Here is a 26,917-nt window from a genome sequence, read left to right as displayed (position 1 = left end):
TCTTAAATGCTGACCAAGTTCTTCACATTTCCCTTTCTCCTTTCATCTCAGGTGGCCCATCCACTCGCTAAATTCCCAGTCTTTCTTTTGCTGAAATTTTCTTCTGCTTTCCTTACTTCTGTCTTTCCCCTGCTTTCACAGTGCCTTGTGTCAGCACCTGTTTTTTGCTTTTTCTCCAGTGTCACCATTTCTCCTTCACTCTCATTCCCTGGCTGCTTGGCTCCCTTTCAGTGGTACCTTCTCCACGCTCTGAAGGAGCACAGGAGCATCGCGTCTGCCACCCATCAGAGTTCGTATGCTGCCCTGTGTCACTCCAGGGTTTGGAAAGGACTCAGTTCCTTCATTTCTCTCATCATAGTAAATAATAAGGCACTGGGTTTTGAGGGTTTTATACTGGGGGATGGGATGGGTTTCTAGCGGGTTATAATCCTAATTTCTCCAGTTTTCATCTGACTCATGGGTTATTTAGGTTCCCTCTGCCCTTCTCTCTAAAAATCCAGTGTTCCCAAAAGCATGGCTCATGATTGTTAGGGGGATGAAAAAAAACAAAGCAGAATTGCCGTCATTTACAAATCGCATCAGCCCTTGTGGAGGCACAGAAAGGAGCGATTTACTGCACAGAGACAGACAATTTATTGTTTCGTTAAATGAAAGGTGCACTTAGCCCTGACATTTATGGGGTTTCTGATATTAGAGACCTGACAGCCCCGGGCTACAGAAGCTCTGGAGGCTTTGCCTTGATGCCCCAGCGTTCTCATCAAGCCCTCTGAGCTGCATTTGGGGACATGGAACACACTCAACATTGCATTTTCCCTAGGAGTCTCCAACAGACTGGCTTGGGAAAGCATTATTGAAAACCACTCTTAAATCAAATTCAAGATATTACAGGAGCCCCTACGAGGGTCTGTCAGGATTTCCATTATAAGCACATATTTTTCAGGTTTATAACTCAACCATAAAATTCTGCAGGACTGTGACTTGGCATAAAATGTCTCAGCCCAAAGCTTTTATTATTATTCCAGAAATATATGTATTTGGCTATTTTTTTAAGTTGCAGAACTTCAGAAACAAAAGCTGGATTATTCTCTCTATATAGCCATAAATTAAAGTGCATTTTTCCCTAGTATGTACCTTTCTCTCAACGTTGTATTTTATAACAAGACTTATGCTGCTTGGAAAAGTAGAAAAACAAGGGACAACGAACACACACACACACAGACACACACACATATATATATTATATATGCATTATTAATAATATTATTTAAATTATTGTAAATATAATTATAATAGCATATATTTGTTATTATATACAATAGGTATTATTGTATAATAATATAATATGTATTATTTTATATCTATAGCCCATGGGCCAGAATAAAATCCTTGCTACTTCTGTTTTTATTTACAATCTGTGCTGGCAGAGGGGATCATATTCCACACTCCTGCAACACATTCATATCTTCTTATTAGAGGGGAAATAAAACTGGGTTATGTGTCCCATGGAAAATACCAAGCATTAGAAGAACACATTACCCTGAACTGAAACAGTTCTGAGCAGTTCTGAGTTTTCCAAATTAAGATTTTTTTTTTTTGAAAAGTCTTTGGTTTTGTATGACCTTTTTTTAAAACTGATGCTTAAAAATGTTTTGAAAGAAAAAAGTACAGCTGTCTTTCAGAAGCATTTTTGAGCTGTTTTTTTCCACAATGCTATTTTGTTAGGTTGTTTCATATGCATAAACCAGGTCAGCTTTAGAGAAGGGAACCTTAATTTGCACATTTTAGGGCTCATTTCCTAGCCTTTGAACAACTTTTTTCTTTCCACGAGGCATAAATGTTATTTATATACACAAGGCAAACAGAGAATTTGGTGTTTCTGAACTGAAGGGTGACTCTTTCTGCAATGACTTTGTTTTGGTTTTTTGGGTTTTTTGCTTGGTTTTTTTTCCACATTTTTGGACTTAAATACAAGCTTTTTAGTCTCACATAGAGGTAAGTATAAGTCTGAAATACACCAGACAGGTCATTTTTGATGTAGACAAGGCGTGTTGTCATCACTATATAAAGTTTTGACTTTATCTCCTTTGGATAGCAGCGAAGAGCATCCACTTTTACCCAAAAAAAAGAAGTCAAATTGTGAAAGCTGCTGTGGTTTGGGGGTATGTGAAGTTCATAACAAGAGAGTTTAAATGTTTGTGTTTAGTTGAGCTAAATGCAGTTTTGTATGCTGTGTGTTAGCTACAACTTTAGCATAGTTAAATACCCTAGAGGAAAACAAGTGTGTAAGGTAAAAACCAGCAGTGGCATGAGAATGAATGAGTCTTATCTGGCTACAAATAAATTTAGAGTGGAGATTAGAAGAAGGTTATTAGCCACTGTAAGTGGTAAGGTGCTCAAAGCCAGTAAAAAAATAATGCAAGATAATTAATGACTTTTAAGATGGAGCTTGGTAAGTTTATGAGGCAGGTGTGGACTGAATGGCACAGTTGCTTTCAAGGGACACAATTTGATGACACATTTGCTTTTAGTTCCCTGTTTTAAAGCTGAGTAGTGACAGGACAAGAACAAACAATGAAAGAACGCGTACCCACACATTGCTCAGAGACAGCCCAGGTCTGGAATTTGGAGCTTCAGGAGATAGAGATCAAGCTGTGGTTTGCACTTTGGATTGTTTCTTGTTTTTCTGTTTCTTACTTTCTCACCTTACTCCTTCTTAATTCAAATTAAATCAGATTCTCATTCCGTTAGCTGAACTGAATAATGCATCAGTCAGTTTTCATTGAAATCAGCCAGGCTATTCATGCAATGATGATGCTCTTCTTGTGAGTAAACACATCAGAATCAATCTTGTGTGTTCAGCAGGCTTCACCCTAAGAACGAAAATGAAGCTTTCACTTCATCTCTCTTTTCCCCTTGCCTTTGCCTAAGGCTTGCTATCAGTAATTCATAAGTATGTGTACAGTAGGTGGGAAAAAAAAACACATAATGGAATTATTTAATGAAAACTTTATTACATTTAAACTTAAGGGTTCTAATTTGTGTTGGAGACTAATGACTCAAAACACTCTGCAAAACTGACAGTTCAGAGAAAAGATAAAATAACAGTGTCTCCAATTTTGGCTACATTTAAAAAACACTTCATTATAGTTCAGAGCTCGCCCACCTGGACAATATTTTAGTGAAGAGGGAATTTATTCTATGTTTTCTTAGTCTTTCCCTATCTATCTTGCCTTCCAGCTCTCATTGTTCCTGGTGAGATATTCAGACATACACATCTTTTTGGATTACCAGTATTCACAGGATAATGTCTCATTTTGTCTATCACCATTGTTGCATCCCTCCCATTAGTTATGAATTCTTTTCTACTCTGCTTCGTACAAGTACAGCTTGTTACCTCCTTCTCTGTAATCTTTCCAATTTTGCTTTTACTTGACTTTCTTTCCCATACACTGTTCTGTCTTTCTGAGACTAAAATCTTAATAATGGTGTTGCACTCTATACAGTTCTGTGTATCTTGAAATATAAGACTAAGACTAATAATAAACCTTTTTACATCTCATTTTAAAACCATGAATGTCAGAAAGAAAGGAAGCTTAATCATAGAAATGATAGGAAAACTTTGTTTTGACAGCTCTATATTGGGACTGTGTTGTGGGCTTTTTTTTTGCTTTGCCTCCCAACTGGGATAAGCGTAGATTTAATTTGTGGTGTTTTATTTTGTTCACAGAAAATTGTGAAGGTGTTTGGGCTTGGTTTAGAACTGTGCTTCCTCAAGGACCATGGCAGAGCTAAGTGGTGGCCAGCCAGGAATTGCACAAAACACAATTATTTCAGGGTTAATTTGCAGAAAACAATAATGAATAAAAGATCTGTAGAGTGAGAAGGCTTTTGGCCCTTTCTCTGTGCAGTCTAACACCATGCACATTTTCTGTGCTGTCTCCACACAAGTTAGGAAGGCTCCCTCTGTGGGGCAGAATCATGTCCAAGATTTTGGGTGTTTTTAAATAAGTTGTGATTTAGCCCAATTCTCCTGGTGATTTGTGCTTTTGTAAAAATCTCCAGGGTTGTTTGCGTATTGTTTGACCTTCCTTGGGGCAGGTTTCAGCCTGACTGCCACTCTTTACCTTGGCTGTGTCGTGAATGAGATTAAAAAAACCTGATGAAAAACACATGAGGAGTCTCCATTTGCCTGATCAGAACTTTAACATTTGAATAGAGAACAAGAATATACTTTCCAAAAGAAGCTGCAAAAATGCCCTTGGCATATTTCATCTAGAAGTACACTCAAGCAAGTTAGGTTTAAATACAACCATAATTTTTAGTTTATTCCCTGGAAGGTGTGCTATGGAATGTCAGGTGGATCATATGATAACATATCTGTTTCTGACAGAATATATAATAAAATAAAATTAAAAAGCTTTTGAATATACTGCTTCTTAGTGCCTGTTTCATTGCCACACAGACTGAGAGATGCTTTCAAAAAAGAAATACGATGTGTCAGTTTTCTTTAAGCAGTAGATGCTTTTTATGCTTGATAAGATTGTGAAATTTTATGCAAAAGAAACTGATACTACTGATACTATGTATTTTATTATGATATGATGTCACATTATGATTACAGAATGATTACAGGATGTCACGTGTCATAACAATATAAAATAACGTACAGTTCCTTGAGGAAAGGGAGGGAAATTTTAAGAGAAAAGTTAAAAGCCCTTTTTTTAGTGCATGCAACATGCATGGTTTTGTATTGGCAGCAAAGTATTAGAGCCCTTGGTGTTTTGCCCAGCAAAAAAAAATACAAAAAAATATACATGGCATTCTTGAATTTATTTCCTTGGTAAGGAACAATGTTGTGATGAGTGTATCTCGACTGGGAACGCACAAAACGAGAAGCAGAAAAGCAGATGCATTGCAGGGAATATTGCAGGAGTGCCCAGGGTCGGTCTCCTGCTCATGCAGTGCAGCAATTCTGTGCAAGCAGGTGGGAAGTAGCTTTTAGCTAAAGAGTGAAGCTTGTGAAGTCACCTGGCACTTTCACTAGAGGTAACCTCGGAGGGTTTTTCATTTCACAGTCAGTTTGTGTGCAAGACCTGTCAGGAGCTGCCTTCTGCTTCCCCATCGTATCCACGAATTGATGGCTTTTTTCTCCATCTGGGCTCCACACAGGGAGAAGAGACACAATTTTTAATCTTGAGTTTTTGCCCCAGAACAAATTAAGGTGAAGAAAAGATCACTTACATTTTAAAGGAGGAGGCAGCAAAATGCCACTACCATTCCTATGCTCAAACCTCCCTTAGTCTGCCATGCCTCCTTCAGTGGCTCCTGCACCCCGTGTTAGTTCAGAAGGCAGTGATTCAAAAGGGACTCTGCCTTTATGGTAAAAGGCAGGACACAAGGTTAGAAAGGGCTGTATTTTAAATGAGGTTTAGACACACGAGTTGAACTCCTTTCAGCACATGGCCTTGCACCCTTAATGGAATAAAGCATTTGGAGGATCCAGTGAAAGGCACTGTACACGTACCAAGTGTTACTGCTCAGCTGCTTCTAATTGAATTTCATAAGATTATGTATTCCAGACCTGTCATAGGTTTGTTTATTTGTGTCAGCCTGAAATGCAGGAGTCAGATTCCAATTCCCAGACACAGCATTCACCTTGGTTTCCTGAGAGTGTGCAAATTGGCATCTCTTGGTAGATTCAGCTGTATGTTACAGGGTGGGTGTGTGAGTTCCCTTTTAGGTAAACTTTGTAGATGGAGGTGGTTTATGTTAACCAGTTCTGCTGTGCACTCACAGGGGTTCTAGCAAGCAGGAGCAGGGTTTTTTTATCAAATCAGAGCTGGCAGGTGGCAAGTCTGAGATGTGACAAGGCCTGTCTCAATACATGTGGAATATGCATAAAAGTCAGGATGAAATCTTGGTGTTGAATACACCATGTAGCTGGATTTCTCAAATTACATGGGCATGCTTTTATTTCCACCTCAACCATTTTTTTAAAAAAAAAAAATCATTATCTCTCTATTCACATCAGGAGAAACATAACTTGGCAAAGTCAAAAGCGTTTGAGCCAGTTAAAATAGTCACAAATACCATGAGTAAGAATGATTAGGAACACAGATATGTGTCTGTGGACTTGCACTGGGTAATATAAATCTTTGGTTTTCCAGATTCAGCTGACATGAGACATCACATCATTTCTGGCCCATAGTTGGTTTATGAAGCCAAAACTTATCAGAAATGGATAGCAGAGACTTACAAGTAGTCTTCTTTTTATAATTGATAACATAAGCTTTCACTGCCTTGAAGAGAGACAGCTAATGGGTATTTTGAGCCCAGCAGCAACTGGAGGTTGTTAAAAACAGCAGGTATTTTAACCTCAGCAGATCTGTAACACACTACTTTTTCTGACGTTTCTAATACTCACTACAGGCTCAATAACAGAAAAAAACAACTCTGTAGGTGTCTCCTGTACAGTTTCTAAAACAGAATCCCTGGCTTATTGCCAAGTACCTCCTGTGATTCTTTAGGAAGAAAGCAAAAAAAAAAAACCAAACAAAACCAAGTGAAAACCCAGAGGAGAGCCAGCCCTTCATGTGGAGCATCAGCAATCTCCAGAAGAGTCACACTTTTTGCTAAGCCATATAATGAGTCAGGTAATTCTGCCTCAAGGGTGCTAATGTACTTGGGTACCATATGGAGCTGGATGGCACTTCATTCTAATTAGCAGTCAGAGGAAAACTTCCTCTGAATGTTTGCATACCAAAAGCTTTTCCCATTCCAGCAAGCAGATTTTCCTACAATCTTTTGAAAGTGTCTGGGCTTCAGCATGGTGATCTAATAGTAGGACTGGAACATAAGAGCCCAGGTAAATGTTATGTAATTGAATATGTCTCTGTATTCTGATGTCTGCCTGCAGAGTACATTCCTTTTTTCATCCATCACCTTGTTGATACTCATTTACCTTGGCATTTAGAAAGGCTTCTTCTCAGATAACATCACAATTAAAGAATGAGTTCTGAAATCGAACTAGCCTTAGTGGAAACTGGTAAAAGGCATGTAAAACCATTTCATTCATTAGGACACCATGCCATTTACAAGGAAAACTAAAGATGGCTTTCCAAAGCTGCCATGTCTCATTAGGTTCAGCGTGGTTCAGACTGCAGTCTCTTGGCCTGAATTGTCACAGAAGCTTGAGCTGAAATTACAGCCCATAATACTCACCCCCACAGGGACTAATTTATGTTTTCTGCAGTAACAAGCTGCATTAATATTGCCCAAATGTGTCATTATTGGCCATTGGTGTGTGTATGTGATGCTAGTGTGTGAGTGACACTTCTATCACAGAGTTGTTGGAATATCAACAAAGTTTTAGTGCCTAAATAGCTCAGACCTTTGTGAAAGCCTCAGCCTGGAGTAAGATAAAACGTGGTGCTCTCAAATGTTGCCCTATTGTCTTGGTGCAACCAGTTATTTCAGTGCTCAGTTTTATTTTGAGCAGACTTTGGTAGGAAAACCATGACTGCAAGTGGGAGTGTCATTTTTTTCATGGTTTTAGGTCATTTTAAGCTGAAGTCACAACTGCTCACCTCACAGATCCAGTGAAAGGCCTTACAGCTAGAGAGAGATGTGTGATCTCCGTACCTCCAGGGATGGTTTTATTCATGGATCTTTTACTCGTTGCCCATGAAGGAATGAATACTTTAGAAAATACAATGTTTGGCAATTGCTAGTTTGTTTTAAAAACAAAAACATCAACAACAAAAAAATATATTTAAATAGGAGACTCAGCACTGGTGAAAGTCTTGCTTTGAGGAGGAGGTTGGCATAGTGACCTTGAGAGGTCCTTCTGACATTTGTGTGTCTGCTCACAGCTCTTCACAGAGAACATGTGGGCTGGTATAAGTGTCTCTGTTGTCTAATTTCTGTATTCCAAGCCCAAGTAATGTCCAGTAATGCCAAAAATAACATTCTGTAGATGATTTTTCTGAGTGTTAGGTCTCTGTTGATTGTGACTTGTGACAGGCATTACCCTCTACTTCTATTATAAATGAGTCATTTGAGATGAAGTAAAGAAGGGTAAGAAAGTGGAGTTCCAGGCCGAGTAATTCTGACTGCTTAGTAAAGGGCAAGCAAATTCTTCTGTGAGGAGCACCATTAGAAATAAAAATCAGAAATTTCCAGTTCATGGAGATTATCAGAACGTTATCAGAACTAGAAAATAAAGTACTCCTGTACTTTCATGTCTTACACTGGCCCTGCATACTGAACTACTGATACTGCTTTACCTTTGTCTGACAGCAGCCACGTGCAGAGCGCAAATCTCAAAGTGAAAATTAGGAAAGGAGCAAGTGTGAGGTGAGGAACACTGGAAAAATTGTAAAGGGCTGAATATACAGAGTTTCAAAGGAAATGGGATTTGCTTGGTGGCAGTTTGAATTCCAAGGACCAGCTCATAGTACCTCTATTAATACACTTGCAGCATCTCCTAACCAGGCTGTTGTGGTTTTGCCCCAATGGCAAATAGGGGTGCAATTTCTAGAATTCTTTAGCAGTTTTGCAGTTGTTCCTTTGCAGAACATGGTGCCAGCTCTCCCAAGCTGTTTCTCTCCTGTTCCAGGTGCCTCCTCCATTCACTGTGCAAGCTCTCAGGCAGAGACAGAACACAGAGAGAGTAACCTCCCCATCTGTACTTGTGGGACTGTGGCTGCAGATCCCTCCTACACCGGGCACAAAGGCAGGATAGCACTGGAAAAGGTGGATAAAGAGTCCTTGAGCAATGCAAAGAGCCAGTTAAGTACAGGTCAGAAGCCATTCCAGATGTACTTGAACAGATAATAGCCATAAACAGATTTTTTTTCTGAATCCTAGCTAATAACTAATGGGATCTCTGAGACAGAAAAGCCAGTCCATTGCAGTGGAGCATCAGTCAATTCTCTGCTGTCTCAATTGTCTTTTGCCCATACTTGATAAAAAACACGTGTGCACATTTATTTCAGCTTTAGAAAGAAAAATGCACAATTCCTTTTTTTCCATGCATTTGCCTACCTTCTCCCAGAGATATTTTAAGAGCTCAAGCCACAAGTACCTGGGGAGTCAGAGGAGCATTTTTCAGCTTCCAGAGGCTCATGTGCTGCTGGCCAGCGACCCCAGCTGGAAGGTGGCACTTTGGGAGGAGCTAAAGCAATGGGATATTTGGACACTGAGACAATTTTGAATTGGAGCCAGGATTAGGAATTCTTCTGAGCAAAGAATTCAATGTCTAACCTATTGTATTCTTAATTAGGGGCTTTTCTCCCCAGCTTTGTGAAGAAAAATAAGCAAATTCTGTGCAGCTGTCGTGTTTTCATCGGCACTGTGATGCTGCAACCTCCAGGTGCAGAGAAAGCCTGGAGCTCCTCTTTACTCCAGGCAATTCTCTTGGGTGTAAGGGTTTGGAATGCATGTTCCTGGGGCTTTGCTGATGGAAAATTTGCTGGAATATTCATCCAGTGCCGGGCAGTGTATAAATGTCAGATGGTAGATGTTTTCCACCCTATGGCACTGAAGACTATTGCACTGCTAATATTTCAAAACTGGTGGCTGCTTTTGGTTTTTCTTAACTGTTTAGGCAGTGAGGGGTCTCTATAAGGTAGCAAACCTTAAATCATCCTCTTCCATCTGCTTTTTCAGCCAGTTGAGTAATGGCTGCTGCAGACAGCTCCACAAAATAGCTATTTCCCATTTAATCTTATTCACCCCGTCCTTGTAAACATATCTGAACAGAGGGAAGAATCTTTCCTGTCATTTGCATTTATTTTGTGAGTTTTAATTTACTTTCTGCTGGCATTCAGGCCACCAGAACACTGTTATGTTTCTTGTTCTATTTTCTGTCATATAAAAATAAATGTCAGGATAATCATTTGAATAATCTTTTTTTTTTTTTTTTCCTGAAAGGCTAGGTACTTTCCTTTCTCTAGTCTCCTGTGTGTCTTCTTTCTGTTTAATGTAACCTTTCATAGATTAAAAAGGCAATGGTGTTAATAGAATTGCATAATTGTCAGGAGATAATGTTCTCACAGTGAAATATTGCTATTGAGGCTTAGCTAAGGCATTTAGAGCAAACAAGCATGCAGAAACAAAACAAAGATGTTTATTTTCCAAGTGACACATCTTTGCCATCACTGGTATCTAAATCCTCAGATTTCTCATTCAGCCTCTGCAGGACTGGGACTCCAACATTCCCAGGACTGCACTTCCTACGAGTAGGTCAGGTGGCTCACATCCTCAGTCATGACCAGAGAGGAGCAGAAATTTCAGAATTCAGACCCAGATCCAGCCTTTCCAGAGATCCAAGCACATTTAGGAGCTTGGTTATAGTGGCCACCTTGTCTCTTAATTCCATACCAGTTCATTCTGTGCCACTGCAATTCCACACTGGGGGAAAAAGGTAAAATATGGACAAGTGGACTCACACATCATCACTAAAAAAAACCTCCTTTCTACAAGGTTAGATTTCAAAAGTGTTTGGTGCAGAGACCAGTCACTCCAGCTTAGTTTCTGAAGTGCAGAGTGTTAGTGGATGATGGAAGCGAATTGTACAGTATTTATGAATACATTTTGTTAATGGATATTGGTAGCGAGAGTGGAGAGGTCGGTTTGGAACTGAGCAGAGGAGTGATGGCATGGAGCAGTGTGGTCTGTGAGGAGAGGCAGCACAAGAAGTTAAAGGCTGTACATTCGTGGAAAGCCAAGGCCCAGCATGCTCTTTTCAGCAATAAGAATAAGCCAGGTATTGTCTCTAAAAATGCTTTTCAAAGCACTCCTAGATTTCTCCTTTCTGCATCAAAGTATGCTGAGTATGTAGCTGAGAAGCAATTCAATGCCACTGTTCTATAAAAAATGCCACTACCTAAGTAACGATTTAACATCTAAACCTTTATAATTTATATAAAGATATCCTCAATATTGCAGAAATATTAATCTCAGAATCTGCAAAAGCCTGAGAAAAACCACTTCAGTTTCCTGGTGGCAGTTTCACCAGCGAAACCATGAAATGAACCTTGAAGTCGTTAATGGGCGTCTTTTGTCGTTCCTCCCGCGCTTGTGTCTGAGACACCGCGCCCTAACCACACAAAGAAACTCTGGAAATCCATCTCAAGTGCAGGTTTCCAGCTGGATGTGTGTCTCATAGAACAGATGATGCCAAGTGCAAGGGTTGTCCCTCCACCTTCTATTAGGGGGATTTTGAATTTCAGGCAAAGCCAAACAATAATAATGGAAGGTTGCATGAAGGTTAATGTTGTTTAGGCAGATGGTGAATTGTGGATTCAACCTGTTGTCACAATAATGAATGTGGTTGAAAAGATGTTCATGTGGCAAACAGGAGAAAAATGAAGCAGAATGTGCACATGCTTGCACACACAGACAGCATCGCCACTCGTATCCAAACCTGTACACATATGTACATTTTTAGGGATTTTGTATTGACCCTTTGCCACAAATCAATATGAAAAGTAGGACTACAGATTCTAAAGCATGCACTGTTAATACTGATGCCATAATTTTGCCTGACAGCAATGACAGAAGGATTTGATCTAAGTCAGGTGAAATTTTATATCCCTATTAAATGTAATTTTCCCCCTTTCTTTACCACATCCATTTTTTACCCTTTTCTCTTTTTACAGCTTCATAGCAAAGTAGCCCACAAAATAAGTGTTTTACAGGGGCCTGGAGTGCTCAGCCAAGTGGTTCTCCAGTGCTTTGAAACTCTGTGGTTCCTTCTCCTCAGGAGCCCTGCTAGAACATGGAGCAGCTTATTGATGGAGCTGTATCTCCCCATTCAGTCAGGTATTTAGCTAAAATAGTATAGACCCAAAGCTTTGTGTTTTATTGTAAATCCCTTTGAAAATAGGTGAGCAAATCCTCTCTAGTCGCAGAAAAATCCATTGGAGTCAAAGCATCTGCAGGGATTTGTTCAAGCTAAATAAAAATAATAATGGAGGTCAGCTGTGGCAATAGTATTAAGTCATTTTCCAAAGGACACCGCTTTCCTAAAGGATTCCTGGCCAGCCATACTTGATAAGAAGCCGTCCAAATTATCTGAGTTTGTTGCTAACACCTGGTTCAGGACCCTTGTATACAAGAATAATATAAATGGGCAGGGAGGGGCATAGCCCACTGCTTCTGAATTGATTCTCTACCTGGAATCAAAAGGAGATTTAGGATTCTTGCAGGCTGTATCAGTTGCACATGTCCCTGTAATACTTCTATTTTTCTGTAACTTTTACTTAGAATAAAAGACTCAGGGACATCATTACTGAAAGTTTAGGACTCATGGAGAAAATTGCCTTTGTATTTTTACAAACCCACCAATCCCTAGCTGAAGAAAAATGTGTTTGCTGTAGAAAGAGGCAAAGAAGAGATACAGAGGGAGCTAAAACTCTTAATATAGCCTTTGCAAGGATTGCAAATTTATCAGGCTAGGTTATGTGTCTACTGCAGAGGTAATTCTCCATTTGGACTTTTAACTGATTTTAATATTTTCTTACTATTTTTGCAATAATTCAATGTAAAAATTAAAAATACTTTTTCCCTTCTTCCAAAAGCCATTAAAAAAGCCTTACTTTTTCCACCTTCCTTCTGCCCGTGAGGAGTTGTCATTTTCCATCAATTCCATTTTCTCCAAACTGTGTATTCAGCTCTTTTTAAATATTCATTTTCCCATTATATTTTTAACCTCACTGTGATCGTCTTTTGCCTAATTACTTACCTGATTGGTTTCAGCTACATCCTGAGGGGGAATGCCAGGCTAAAACCAGAAGTGTCACTAGCTAATGTCTGGAAATTGGGAAGCTAGACATAGTTAACAGGGACCCATCAGGCTCCTTTGGAGAATGACAGTCACCAGAATCAGTGGAGGCTGGAAAATGGGGCTGTTGTTTACTATTATTATTTATTTTTATTTTATTTTATTTTATTTTATTTTATTTTATTTTATTTTATTTTATTTATTTTAATTTATTTTAATTTAATTTCTTTTTTTATTTTATTTTATATTTTATTTTATTTTATTTTAATTTAATTTAATTTCTATTTTATTTTATCTTTTATCTTTTATTTTATTTTAATTTATTTTAATTTTTATTTTCTTTTATTTTCTTTTATTTTATATTTAATTTAATTTTATTTTATTTTAATTTAATTTAATTTAATTTAATTTCTTCTTAATTTTATTTTATTTTATTTTATTTTATTTTATTTTATTTTCATTTCTTTTTTATTTTATTTTATATTTAATTTTATTTTATTTTATTTTAATTTAATTTAATTTCTATTTTATTTTATTTTATCTTTTTTCTTTTATCATTTATTTGATTTTAATTTATTTTAATTTTTATTTTATTTTCCTTTATTTTAATTTTTATTTTATTATTTTTATTTTATTTTATTTTATTTTATTTTCATTTCTTTTTTATTTTATTTTATATTTAATTTAATTTTATTTTATTTTATTTTATTTTCATTTCTTTTTTATTTTATTTTATATTTTATTTTATTTTATTTTATTTTATTTTATTTTATTTTATTTTATTTTATCTATTACTTTTCCATGGCATCAACATTCTGTATGTAATTGTACTTGCAGAAAAAATGAGTCAGAATCTCAGAACACACAAATGTGTGTTGTGTTTCTACCAAAAGGTGATACTGACTCAGTGTTGTGCTGGCAGCTGCAAACCCACAGTAAGGAACCCGAGCCTTCAGCACTGTGCAACCCAAAAAAATACCTTTTAGATGCAATTTTCTTGTCTTATCCCTTCCATTGTGGCAGAAAACCAGGCTGGGATAAATAGAAATAGCAATAGTTAAGTTTAAACTCTCAACTGTCTACTCACCAGCTGCAAATATTTACTTCCAGTACAATCCAAATGTTCAGTGAATTGGAGAATCAAAGGTGTGTTAGCTGTGTAGACACAACTGCTTAATTTCAGAGAGCAGAGTAAACAACCTGGAACGAAATTTTGGGGAAGGAAGAAAGCATTTGAATTGATCAGCCTCATTAGCAGACTGCTGCAATAACCCTTTTTTTTTTCTCTGAGATCTTTGCTGTGTAATTAATCACACCTTGTGTGAGGGGATTGCTGATATTTATACAGGTACGGCTGTGACAAGCGAGATACGTGCTGGCTCTCGTGCATTTCCAGTGGGAGACATCAAGGAGGCAGGGGCAGAAAGAATGGCAGAGATGTTTCCAGCTTCCTCCAGGACTCCTGGAATTGCTCTCTGGCAGTATGGAATTCTCTGAAAGACCTTTCATGTCTGTCTGTCTGTCCATTAGAAAACTGCAGGTCACAGCTACTAAGATCAGATTTAGATACGTTTTCACGGCGTCAATTAACGGGGACAGACTTTCAGGCTGATTGATAAAGAGTGAGTATGAAACAAAGGTCACCCAGTGAAGGATGACACAAGTCTGGCCCAGTGCTGGAAAAAACAGCCCTTGTCTTGTCTGCCTTGGTCTTTCTGCCAGGTGACACAACTGCACACCTCCGCAGGAATGCTGCTCTTCAGGAGTCTCACCTGAAGCAGCAGTCCTGCATGGGCTTCCCTGGCCCTTGGATGAGGGCTGTAGCAGCATCCTTCACCAGATCATTGGAAGCTTGTTGGATCCAGAAGTTCCCGTCAAAGCTTGCTCCTTGCCGACCTGGGTTTATAAGATTTTACTCGCCTTGTGCCTGGCGCTCGACCTTCAAACACGCCTATTGACTTTTCAAACACTCCTTTTGACTTTTCAAACACTCCTTTTGACTTTTTCATTGGGATGCCCAATGCAGATGTGTCTTCCCTGCTACTACAGACTTTGGGAGGGTCTGCACTCGCTTCCAAACTCAGCTTTGTCCGGGCTCAGCCAGCGCAGCTTTGTTTGGGTTGGTGTGTGACAAACGGAAGAACAAAAGCCTTGCGTTGTAACTCCCCACCAAAACAGAGGAGAGAGAGAGAGAACAGGGCTGTTATGGAGATTATCATCATTCTTTTGAGACAAAGTGGTATTTTCCCAAGTAGGCAATGACATTTCTTAATTACTCTCTTCATGGGTAGCCATGTGTAGAGATTACTGGGGGCTCAGCAGGGCATTGTTCTGCGGAGCCTGGGAGCACGATATTGCTGACAGTACAGCGCTGCACCATCCCCAGCTCCTCTCCTTGCCTCACTCTTCATTACACCAGCTAATTACTGCAGCTCCCAGTGGCTGAGCAGCGTGGCTTATCCCCTCTCCCCCAGAAGCCTTCGGCTGTCAGGGTAATTTGCAGCAGCAGGGCTGCTCCAGAGCTGCCGTCATTCTCCTGTCAGGCTTGGCTGCCACACCAACAGCCTTGGAGTGGGAGGCAGGCTGTGCTCTGAGCTGGGAGAGGACACGAGCATCAGATAGTTCTGGGGTCTCCCTGGAGCTGCCACCTCCCCAAAGGAGACCTTAGAAGAGTTTTGTTTCTATCTCTGCCTTAGAACGCACGTAACGTGCGCGGGTTCATTTCTGCTCCTGCATGTTCTTCTCCATGTCAGGAGTAGGACAAGAACAGGCAATTGTTTTCAACTCACTGCCTCAGTTTCATTTCTGAGCAGAAAAGTTTGAACATGTTATCCAGTGCAAGTGTTACAGATACCTTTTTTTTCAATTATGTATCTATTTTTTTTTTTCAATTATGTGTGTTACAGATACCTTTTTATTCAATTATGTATCTATTTTTCTCTAAAACGTTTAAGTGCATAGGTATGTTTCCACCTTTTATAATTATATATTATCTAACCAGCAAGAAAATTTGTCTTTGTACCTTTGAAAAACCTTTCTTCCCTCCCTCCCTCCCTCTGTGTCCCACAGATACGTATTTCTGTGGCTGTGTGTGGTTAGAGAGCATGAAAATAAATCCTACTTCTGTCCAGCAGTGAATTCACATTTTGATTCCACTGACAGCACACTGTGATGTTATCGTGAGATATTAAACGTCCAGTTGATAAGAAGTCTGAGCACTGGTATCAGCTCTGTGTGAAATATGGTTGTTTCTGGATGTACACCAGAAAAACTGAAAATAGACTTGCTTTGAGCCACGGCCTTAACAGCTTGGTAGTTGCAGACACAAAATCAAAGTCTTAAGAGCTTGGCAGCTGTGATATCCGCCATCAGAGTCCATCAGACATTATATTAATAGAAAAAAACCAACTTTGAATAGATGTAAAAAAGCAAGTCAGTCTTCTTGGTTTAAATAAATTAAAGTGGGGGTGTTTTTGTAAAGGATTTGTAAACAAAGTATCCGTAGGATATAATCCTCAAATATTTACATAACGGGGTGTAATTATATATATACACTTACAAACTGAACATAAAATGAGAAAAATGGTTTATTGAATGTATTCACTGCTTAGAACCATGTTTAAGTAGCCTGTGATCCTTTCCTGAAGGTAATCTGGTAAATCTGGGGTGCAGAATTTGCTTTACAATTAAGTGATTCTTGAAGATGGGAATGGCATCCCAGCTATCCCCTTTGGATTTCAGCAGAGCTGGACATTCCCCCTCTTTCCCAATGTTTTGAGGTGTTGCATTCAAGGGTCAATCAGATCTATTAAACACAGGCAGATGACATTCAGTATATTCTGATATCTATCATATATAAATTTGAGATCTATCATTTGGTGTATCCTGGGTACAATTTTGCAGGCCTGCCAGGCTTCTTGTTACTGGCCTAGAGACTGTAACTCCAAATGAAGATTCTCCTGGATTTTGGCTGTTCTAGGAAGACAGTCTTTTTGCAGACACTGTACCTTGTGTATTTACTTTTCACGTTTATTAATGAATGATCTGTCAGAGATGTAAATTTTAAGGCATTTTTGTTAAAGCTCCATCCTGGAAGGGATGACATATCTAACAAATAATGACATATCTAAGAAAGACCTGGGAATGAGTCATTTCTGGGCCTGGAAACTGTGGTGTTAAGAGAGTTAACTTGCCCTTACACTTGCCTGAGGCTCTAATCAGCAGACTTGGTGGTAATGAGTGATTTCATGGGGTCTATTGCTGAATTCCAGAACATGGAACTATATAAACAGCTCTGCAGTTCATTACAAAGTCAAATGTGTTTTGCCATTTAAATGGACAGAGGTGACTGTGAAATATAAGTGTTTCTATTTATTTCAACTAAATGTGCTGTATGTAGCAAGATGAAGGAACATCGAATAATTGAAACTCAGGATTCATCTTGGTCAGTGTTTATTTGGTGCCTGGGCTTTTTTTAGCTCACTATTTTGTTCTGTTTGATTTGTTTTGGTTTTAATCTGATGCCAGGAGGAGAGCAGTAGTCAGGCAAGAAAGAGTATAGCCCTATTTCCTAATGTAAAAATTTGAAGCAGTGTGTCTGTTTAAAGACAAATTTGAATAGTAAAGTGTTAGAGGAACTAAAAAATAGAAAGACAAAGAAGTTTACGTTTTAATTCATAATTGAAGTCCCCTGAAAATAGCATATAAGCCTCCTATTAAATACTGTTGAGTCAATGAACACGCTGTGAAAGCATTCTAAAAAGTTACTAAAAAGTAGAGTTACAAAGAGTTACTAATGTTACTGGAAAGGAAACTGCAGTGTAAATCAAAGACAAGGATCACATTATTTGTTATTTACTTGCTGTAGAGGCCATTTTGCAGAATGTACAGTCAGTCTCAGAGGGGTTTTCCATAAAGCTGCTTTTTCCATCAGCCAAAAGTGCAGGATTGAATCCCTAGGAATGCCTGGATGTGTGTCTGTGCATGCCAGACTGTGGGGCAGTGGAGACTGGAGATCTGCACCAAGGCATCCAAAGCTGTGCAAGCTCCCAAAGATTCCCAAGCTGAGGCCTGTAGCTCTCTTGCTCCTGTTTGGTTTACAGAGATGATAATTCCAGAGGGGCAGGAAGAAAACAAAGGAGAGCTCCAAGCAATGCCTGTCTCTTCTGGCTCTGAGGAGAGCAAAGAGACAGAAATCACTTTAAGATATTGTCAGTGAGTGACCTGCTAAGTCAAGAGAATGCAGAGAGCCATGTGGTGGAGAGGAATGAGCCATGATCTCCACAGGCTGGGAATGTCACTCAGAATGGCCCAGACACTCCTGAATGGAAGAGGTGATCTGGCTGGATACCATGGACATGAGGACGAGCATATTACAGCTTGTGTGATCTGTTTGGGGCATGCTGAGGGGGAGTGTCAGAGATCCCTTGACCATGGGGGTGGTGACAGCATGTTTTTGTCAAAACATCATCACCACTGGCAGCTTTTCCCATGCAGAGCCCTCCAGAGAACTTTTCTCCTCTTGAACCAAATTCTGGAGGCCAAACTGGTTCTGGACAGGGAAAATTAAGTTGGCATGCACATTGATGTCTAAAAATCTCGTCTTTCCAGTGCAGTGTTCATTCTTGGTTTGCATTCTGATTGCTTAGTTTTACTGTAGTTCATGAATTAATTCTTTCTATCCAGGGAAAGGAAACATCACTATGGCAGAACAGGGCAGAAAGAGAGAACATGGCACATCAGCAAAAATGAGCAGAGCCAGGATGGACACAAGAATGGAAACTGAGGTTTAGTTTCATGGTGTGCAGTAAAAAGCATGTACTAGGTCACCTAACTTAAGTCTTTCAGGCTGAGCAAAGAGTGAAAATCCCTGTTCCCTCCCCTATTTCAAGTCATTTTGCAGTGCTGCTAATGGAAGTAAAAGGATCTCATTCAGCACTTTCAAAAGTGGAGCTCTGCATCCTTTCCCTTTCTCAAACATTTTCCAGCTTAAACTCTTGATGACTCTTCATCCTGCTGCCTTTAAAGACTTTGGACAGAGGGACTTCATGAGAAGGTTGCCAGGGCTTTGGAGCCCTTGTCAGCGTGGTCAGTGTTCTGCAGCACAACCTTGGGGCTTCCATGGAGAAGCAGAGACCTGGCCAGAATCTTCCTTTCTGTTCTAGTTCACTGTCTATCCCCAAATTACAGCATGATAATCCCTATTAATTTTGCCAGAATTATCATAATCCTCATACAGATCCTACTCACTACAAGCATAAGGCTATAAAATCATTCTTTATTTTTCTGTTGGTATTTCTCTTTTTTTTTTTAGTTGTTGCACAGTGACTGATTTTAATTGAGGCACACTGGACACAAAGGAATGCCAATGAGATACTTTCCTTTAAAAATCTGCATGCCAGCAGCATCTCCATTCAATGCTGACTGGCACAACTGCCTTTCCTAAGGATGTCACGTGCCTTCAAGTGGTATTTTTATATCACTACTTTGCAATGCCATGGGAGAGATCACATGTCAGAACAGATCAAACCCCAAATCACATCTGTGAATATTATGCAAAGAATAAACTGTGTGTTCCTGCTCTTTCTCTGTCACATGTTGATGCTCTCTAGGTCTGTGCAGATGTGTTTTAGTACACAGCTCTGTGTTTATTACTGCCATCTATGTGGAGGTGGTACAATCATCCTGCAGAACACCCTCTTCTGCATTGCTGCCAGGAAGGAGGGTGAAAATTCCAGGTTCATGGAATCCCAGGATGGTTCAGGCTGGAAGGGAGCCCAGTGGCTCATTGGTCCCACCTCCCTGCTCCAGCAGGATCATCCCACAGCACACAGCACAGGATTGTGTCCAGATGGGTTTTCCAGTGAGGAAATACCAACTCTCTCTGGTCTCTGTTTCAGTGCTCAGTCACTCCACAGGAAAAGTTCTTCCTCATGTTCAGGTGGAACTTCCTGGGCATCAGTTCCTGCCCATTCCTGGTGTGCCATTGCTGGGCCCCCAGAGCAGAGCCTGCTCCTCGCTCTGAGCCCTCCCTGCAGACAGGGACAGACAGGGATGAGGGCCCCTGGCAGCTGGGGCTTCTCTCGAGGCTCAACAGCCCCAGCTCCCTCAGCCTTTCCCCATCACACAGATGCTCCTGCCACCACAGCCACATTTTCTGGGTTGCCTCACCTGCTGGGAGGCCATGAAAAGTCTCTGTCTTTTTCCTTATGAGCCTTTTTGGGGCAGCATTGACAGGATCAAAATGAAGTGTTGATTGTGTTTGCCGTGTTCAGTTGTGTTAAGTGCCCGTGTTTGGAATAGTTCCGCACGGAATGCAAGAGATCTGTTACACAGGTACCATTTAATTCAGAATTAGACAAACCCAATGGAGTATTACAACAGCTATATTTGTTCCTTTCTTTCTTTTACTTTTTTTTTTTTTTTTTAATTTAATGAGGCCTAATATTCTCAGCTAGCCTGGTGCACAAGACCTTCAGCTAAAACTGGCAGCTAATGAGGATTTTCCAGTGTGCTTAACCAGAGGCATAAAAGGAGGAGCACAGATATGTCAGTATTCCCTTGATTTGGCTGTCTGTTCTCTGGATTTTCCAGTGAGACACTTTGAGCTCAGGTTGGGGTTTGTTTTTTTTTTTTTAATGTAATCTAATGGAATGCCTTTTTGCAGTGCATTCCTGGCAAGCAGCACCCCGAGGTTTTGGATGTCCCCCCAGCACAGCCAGGCTGTGCCTTCCCTGCAGCCAGGGAGGGATTTTGCCTTCCAGCCCTGCTCTCTCTCTCTCATTACATGCAGGATCAGGTCTGTGCCGTTCCAGCCTCCTGCACAGCTCCTCTGGAGAGCTGTCAGCTTTCTCCTCTCCGCCAGACTGGTTGACAATGCAGCACATGAAGTAGCGGAGCACAGAGCTCTGCCACCTTAAGGGTTGTGGGTTTTTCCTCTTTTGCTCTCTGGTTGCTTTTTTCCTCTATTTTTTGCCAAGAGAATTGTTTTCTGGAGGAGAACAGCCTGTTTCTTATTCAGCTGCAGGTTGTAAATTACCTAAGGCTTACAAAATCAAATTGGTTTTAGTAACAAATCCCCTGATGCATTATCTGTTGTTTGCAATATTTCATGCATACAAGCTATTCAGCTGATTCTTTTTTATAAATCTCATTTTTAATCAGTCAGTCACTAGCACTGACCTTCCTAGTCAGTTGGTGTATAATGATAACTTCTTACAGGATACTTTTTTTATCCCTGAGAATCACAGATGCCCCTTCTGTCCAACAAACAGCCATAAAAGCAGATATCCTTATGCTCCTTCACACCTAGGAAATGCTAGTGCCAGCAACCAGACACCTGAAGTTGTTGTTATTTTTATTTTTATTTGGGGAGTACTTTCTGCTTTTCATACAAAACAACAGAATACTTCATATTGTCAAAATAACCTTATTATTTGAATTTCTTCTCCCTGCTCCGTATCATGGCAGGAATCCCACTCACAACAGGGTGTTCTCTGATCCTGTTGTCATTTTTTTTTGTCTATTCTCACAGGCCAACATTTGATCTCTACTTCTAAAGCTGAATGGTTTTCAGCAGTACTGCAAGGGGTTTTTTCTGTCATTCCTGGTTTTTACTTATGAGTTTTGTCCTCTGGGACAAAAATGTATGTGCTGTGTATGTTCTTGTGGATATTTATTGTCTGCTGCACATTTCAAATGTGCAGCTAACTAGAGTTAATGGCCCTTTGTCTCTCTTTGGGAAGTTTTATCTGCTGTGCATCACCTGAGCTGCTAGCAGACATTTATGTAGTTTAAGCAAACTCTTTACTAGTCAAGTTATTCTGTGGGTGTTTGCAAAAGTTCAGGTGCATGGGACTGGAGCACAAGAATTAAAAAGAGAGGGGAAGGCAGAATGTAGAAATGCAGATGCTGTCTACACTGTAGCTTTGCAGAATTGATTGCTTAAATTACTCAGATTTCTAGAAGGAAAACTCAGAAACTGTTTAAGATTAGTCAGCTGTCCAGAGATCCTGTTGATAGACCAAAAGACAAGCTATTAAAATATAACCATTATAATGCTGTACCACGTTTTTACTGAATGTTTATACAGGGGGATATGAGCTAAAAGAGCACTCTTCTTCCCCTAAGTGTAAATGTGATAGGGGCCTGAAGATCTCAGCTTTTCCCTTTCCTCATTCTGCAAACTGAGGGATTTTTGGTGTAGAAACAGAACAAAAATTGCTGAGAAAGAGGAGATGAAATCAAGCCCTTGTCAGATGTCTGTCACTGACAAGGAGATGATGGTTACACCCAGCCCTGTGCCTCAGCATCCTCAGCCAAGGGAGCTCCAGACACAGCATTTCCCTCCCCAGGCTGGGAGTGAGTTTGCTCAGAGCCCTCAGAGCTGCATTACAGCTGCACATGAAGTGCAGCACTAAAACTGCTCCTGTCATTGCAGGCAGGTATTTTTCTCTTTCAGCTAAAATGTTTTATCTGCCCAGCTCCTCACAGTGCTGGGAGGCACCTTCTTTTACTTCTCACAGGAAGGCTGCTGACCCTTAGCTCCTGCTAAGTGAAGGCCATTGTGTTAAACAACAATGCTGACTTAAAAAGAGGAAACAATTCTGTGTAAGTGTTTTATAAAATCTTTCCCAAGGGCTGCTAAACCTGCCTTGCTGTAATGCTGGGTTAGTTTTTGGGGGTTTTTTTTTGTTCATGGAAAGATTGGAAATAACCCACTCACACTTTTACAATTTGCCATCCTCTTGCACATGACATGCAGCTTTCAGTCTTTAGACAAATGTCATCAAAAGCACTTTTGCACAGCTCAGTACTTCTGTGGGCCAGGGTTCCCAGGAAAATGGGAATCCTTTACTGTCTGAAGCTGGATTTGTAAACAGTAAAGACTGAAATTGTCGTGACAGGAACCTCATTTGATGTTGCTTTTTGGAGATCCCCACTGCTCTTTAGAATATTCACATAATCAGTGTTCTTCCTCAGAGGCAGAGACCTGAAGTGCACTGCAGAGTTCTTGGAACAGGCCATCATCTGACCGCTCCAGTAACTCTCTAACAGGTCCAGCTTTCTAACAGGTTCTCTCTGTGGAGTATTTCGTTTCTGTTCACTGATTTAAATGGAATTCTCATGTTCATTTTTGATAGTAGCATGCAACTTAAAAGTGGAAAGTGGGTGCTTGGTTGATAATAAGAATAAGATGATGCTTTTAGAGGTTTATGTTGACTGTCACTCCCTGGTGTCCAAATCTATCATTTATCTGCAGTTTCCTCACGTGCCATGACTTGGGCATTGCAGTATTTCTTTTTTAATTCAAGTGATACCAAAGTCAGCTTCCTGCTTCAGCCTAAGGATGATGTTCTGTTCTAATGGCAGCTGGTGAGTAAACACAGAAGCCTGGGCTGGGTTTAAGCACAAAGAAACCTGCACGATTCCTTGTCCACGACAGCTCTCAGCCTCCATGCTTGACAGCCAGAACAGCCAGGGATGCTTCAGAGAAAAAGTCAATGATGGCTTAAACTGCAAACAGAAATGTTGGGGGAGGCATAGGAACACCTTCTAAATCACCTGAAAAGCTTGTTAAAAGTAGGTAGGTCTGCAGGTAAGAAGAATCCCTCTCAGGGCTCTTCTGCCAGCCGGCAGCAGTGCATGCCATGCACTGACTGTGGGGGACAAATGTGCACAGCTAGGCCCAGAAATGAGGGACAGGTTCTTTCTTTGCTCCATGGCAGTCACACACCTGAGGGCCATGCTCTGGATGTTTATCTGTTTGGTTTTTTTTTTCCCTCCTCTCATTTTGTGATGGACATCCTGTTGACTAGAAAACATCATCACCCAGGTTAAACATTTCAGCTGCCCTCAGCAATAAAACAATCTGTAAGGGGAAGGTAGCACAGAATTGCAAACAGGTTGCCTCCTTCTACACAGCAGCAATTCCCCATCTTGCACCTTGTACAGAGGTCTCTTGCCTCTGTAAGCTCCCTGTTGGCAGTGGGTGTGTGCAGTTGGATTCCCACATGGACTGCCTCCTCTCCAGGGTGGACAAACCCACATTTCCTCACCCTCCACTCGTGTTTTAATTGGTTCTTTCCCCCTCCCTAATCACCTCATCCATCCTCTGCTGGGCTGTCTTCGGTCTGCTGGCATCTCTCTTCTACTACTAAGGGGGTCTTATATGCAATTTCAAATAAACAGGGGGGAATAATCTCTTCTGATCAATTGCTGGTTATTTCTTGCTGTACAGCTCAGTATGGGACCAGTCTTCAGGGCAGCAAGAGTGCCCTGCTGACTGCTGTTCAACATTGTCCTGAAATGGACACCACCACCTGAATTTAGTATTTTTTCCAAAATCCAACTGTTTTAGAACTTGTCATTTCTTTGCAGTGGGAATTTCCCTTCAGGTGAGAATGTAGGAAGGACAGTGAATTCGTGTCTGGAGGCTGTATCTGCTCTCCTTTCATCTGGAGCAGAGAACATCAGTGATGATGTAGCATAAATAATGTTGGGACACAGCCCTGACAGTGAGACTGGGCTGGCTGCATATTCCTTTTCTGTATTCCTGTCTGCATCTCATGCTTAGCTAAGGAGCACAGAAGGGAAAAGTGAGATGTTTGGCACGTGTTCCTATAGCAAAGGGAGTGAGAATCCAAAGAGATTGGATTATTGAGCTTTAATATTTACCCTCTGTCCAGTGGTACAGGAGTGCCTGTGATTCTGTCTGTCCAGTCCAGATGCCTTCTCCAGCACTGGAGTCCCAGTCAGCACAGATCTCACAGGAGAATGCAGTGTAGGACAAAGAAATTGCCAGCTCTGTAGGCAACACTGTATAGAGCTTATTATTTCTGAAGAATTGTATAATGAAAAAAACATGCAAACCTCACTCCCATAATAAAAATTTACCGTGGGTGCTAAATTGAGTATATGACACGTTATTTATTTCCATGCTAAACTCTGACAACATGCCAAATGTTCCACAGAGCCAGGTCTGTCTGAAACGTCTTGTAAACCTGAAAAATCAATGTCCTGGGTTGTTTCTTTATTAGCCTTGATCTCTCCATCTCCTGAAATAGTGTGGTAGATTTGCCATCTTTTGAGTGGGCCTGCAGCTGCATTCAAGTGGCTGTTGTGTTGATTGTTGAAGGGAGGGACTCAGCTCTCGGTCACTTGGCAGACCAGTATCCCTGCTGTTGATTTGATGTTGTTAACATCACCCTGGATCAAGTGTGGGATGCCTTCAGACACTGATAACAGCACAAGATTGGGGGCAGTGTTTGTGATAAACCCATGGACTTTCTGTCCCACCTTTTGCAGGCCTCCTAATTCTCCTGCATTTCATATTCCCCTGTGCAGTGGAAGTCCTAACCTAATCAGTATAGAAGCATAATGAAAGTGATTCTTTACCTGGGTTTTTTCATGTTCTCTGAATTCATTTGTGGAAGACAATATAGGAATAGAGTGTTGCTGCCAGGATGAATTATCTGCTGTCCTTTCATTCAGATTGCCCCACACTGTTGAGTTAGGAAATACTTGAATGTGCATTTCCATCCCCTTCTGTCACTCTCTGCTGATCCACTTGGTATTTGATACACTTTTCCCAGTGGCATGCAATGTCTGGTGGGCAAGGTGGCTTTAAAGAGTAGGAAAAGCACCTTGCAGTTCCAGTCCTGCACAAAGGCAGGGATGTGGAGTGTGTTAGGAGGGTTCACACTGCTGCTGCTGAGGGGCAGTGCTATGGTTGTCTCAGAGGTGCAGGTGGTCTTGGGGTGAGTGGCTGTTAGCAGTGTGATATTTTAAAATTGATGCCTACCTCCTATTATTTTTTTTGGTCAAAAATGAGAAAAAGAAATAGGGAGCAATTTTTCCTTTCAAGCTTACCACTGTCAGCTGGGCTTGTGTTGATTCAAGTGCTCTTCCTCAGTGACCTTCATCTCCCCATGACTGTGAGATGTGAAAGATGCTGTTGACACAAGCAAAGGCTCAAGCTCCCTCAGCTCATATCCCAGACAGTACTTTAACATGGCATGTTTGATGCTGCATATTTCTGTCTTGCTGACAAAGTGGCAGAGAAAGTTATTGCATCCATCTGGGAAAGGGAATGGAGAATGAAAGCCACAGCAAACAGTGCTTTCCTTTCTTCTCTGTCCTTGGTCACCAAAACCTCTGAATGCAGAGGCAAAACAGAGGGGTCTGGGCACATAAAACAAGGTTTCGAAATGCACCCCACGAAAAATTAAAATTAAATTATCAGGTGTGTAACAGCAAAACAATCCCAGGTCTTTATTTGCAGGAGCAACGGCTTCTGCATTTGCACTAAGAAACCAGCTTTTACACACTAAAATGTGATTACAAGGTAGTAGCAGAGATAGTACCAACCCTCCCCACTCATATTTGTCTCACTGCACTTTTCTCAAGTGCATTACACTGCCAGAGAAATCTGGAGGCAGGAGAAACCAGCCTGTGTTGCTTCACCCAGGTCTGGGCCACAGCAAATCTCTGTAACACGTTTGTTGCCAAATCAGCACGAACTAATGAGGTTTGAAAAGGCAGTACTAGGAAAAGTACAGAATAAAGTGCTATTTTATCATTAAATTGCAGATTTGGGTCTTTTTATCCTTTAGTTAAAACTAGGTCTGCCTCCCAAAGTGGCCACAGTTAGCCATGCCATGGGGGATTGGGGTTTGGATGTACAGCCCTGTGCAGAGGCATCCAACAGACAGCTGCTGTGCATTTCTCTGTCACTGCAAGTGAGAGCTCATCCTCATGCCTTCTGCAGCCTTTTCTTCCATTCCTTTCTATTTCTGGGGTCCTTGGTGTTGGGGGACACGCTCTCCCTTGGCTGTGTTTGTGCTCTTTGAAGAGCTCCCTGCCTGAGGGACTGTCACTGCTGCTTGTGCTGGTTTCAGGCTAAATGAGCCAAGGCACTTGGAACAGGTCAGGAAGGCGGTGGTTGCTGTTCCTCGGACCTGAGAGGAATTCAGCAGCGTTTGTGTGAGTTATACACGTGTAGCAGGTCACTGAAGGCAGGAGACACAGCCAGCAGCTGGAAGGGAAGCATCTGGAAAGGGGGAGAGAACTGGGACTTTTCAGACAGGACAGAGAGGAGGCTTAGATTAGGTACTAAGAAAAAAAAATTCT

General features: G+C 40.7%; 1 protein-coding gene across 1 annotated transcript in view; it reads left to right on the top strand.

Annotated features, from left to right (window-relative positions):
- The window catches only part of ERBB4 (erb-b2 receptor tyrosine kinase 4), a 337,006-nt gene that overhangs the window by 258,118 nt on the left and 51,971 nt on the right, over positions 1-26,917 (top strand). The gene's annotated exons all lie outside the window — the stretch shown is intronic.

The sequence above is a fragment of the Pseudopodoces humilis genome, chromosome 8, assembly GCF_049639895.1.
Source record: "Pseudopodoces humilis isolate 2021_Gansu_Grassland_sample_001 chromosome 8, ASM4963989v1, whole genome shotgun sequence".
In the NCBI taxonomy this organism is placed as follows: Eukaryota; Metazoa; Chordata; class Aves; order Passeriformes; family Paridae; genus Pseudopodoces; species Pseudopodoces humilis.
This window is presented reverse-complemented; position numbering and strand designations above follow the sequence as displayed.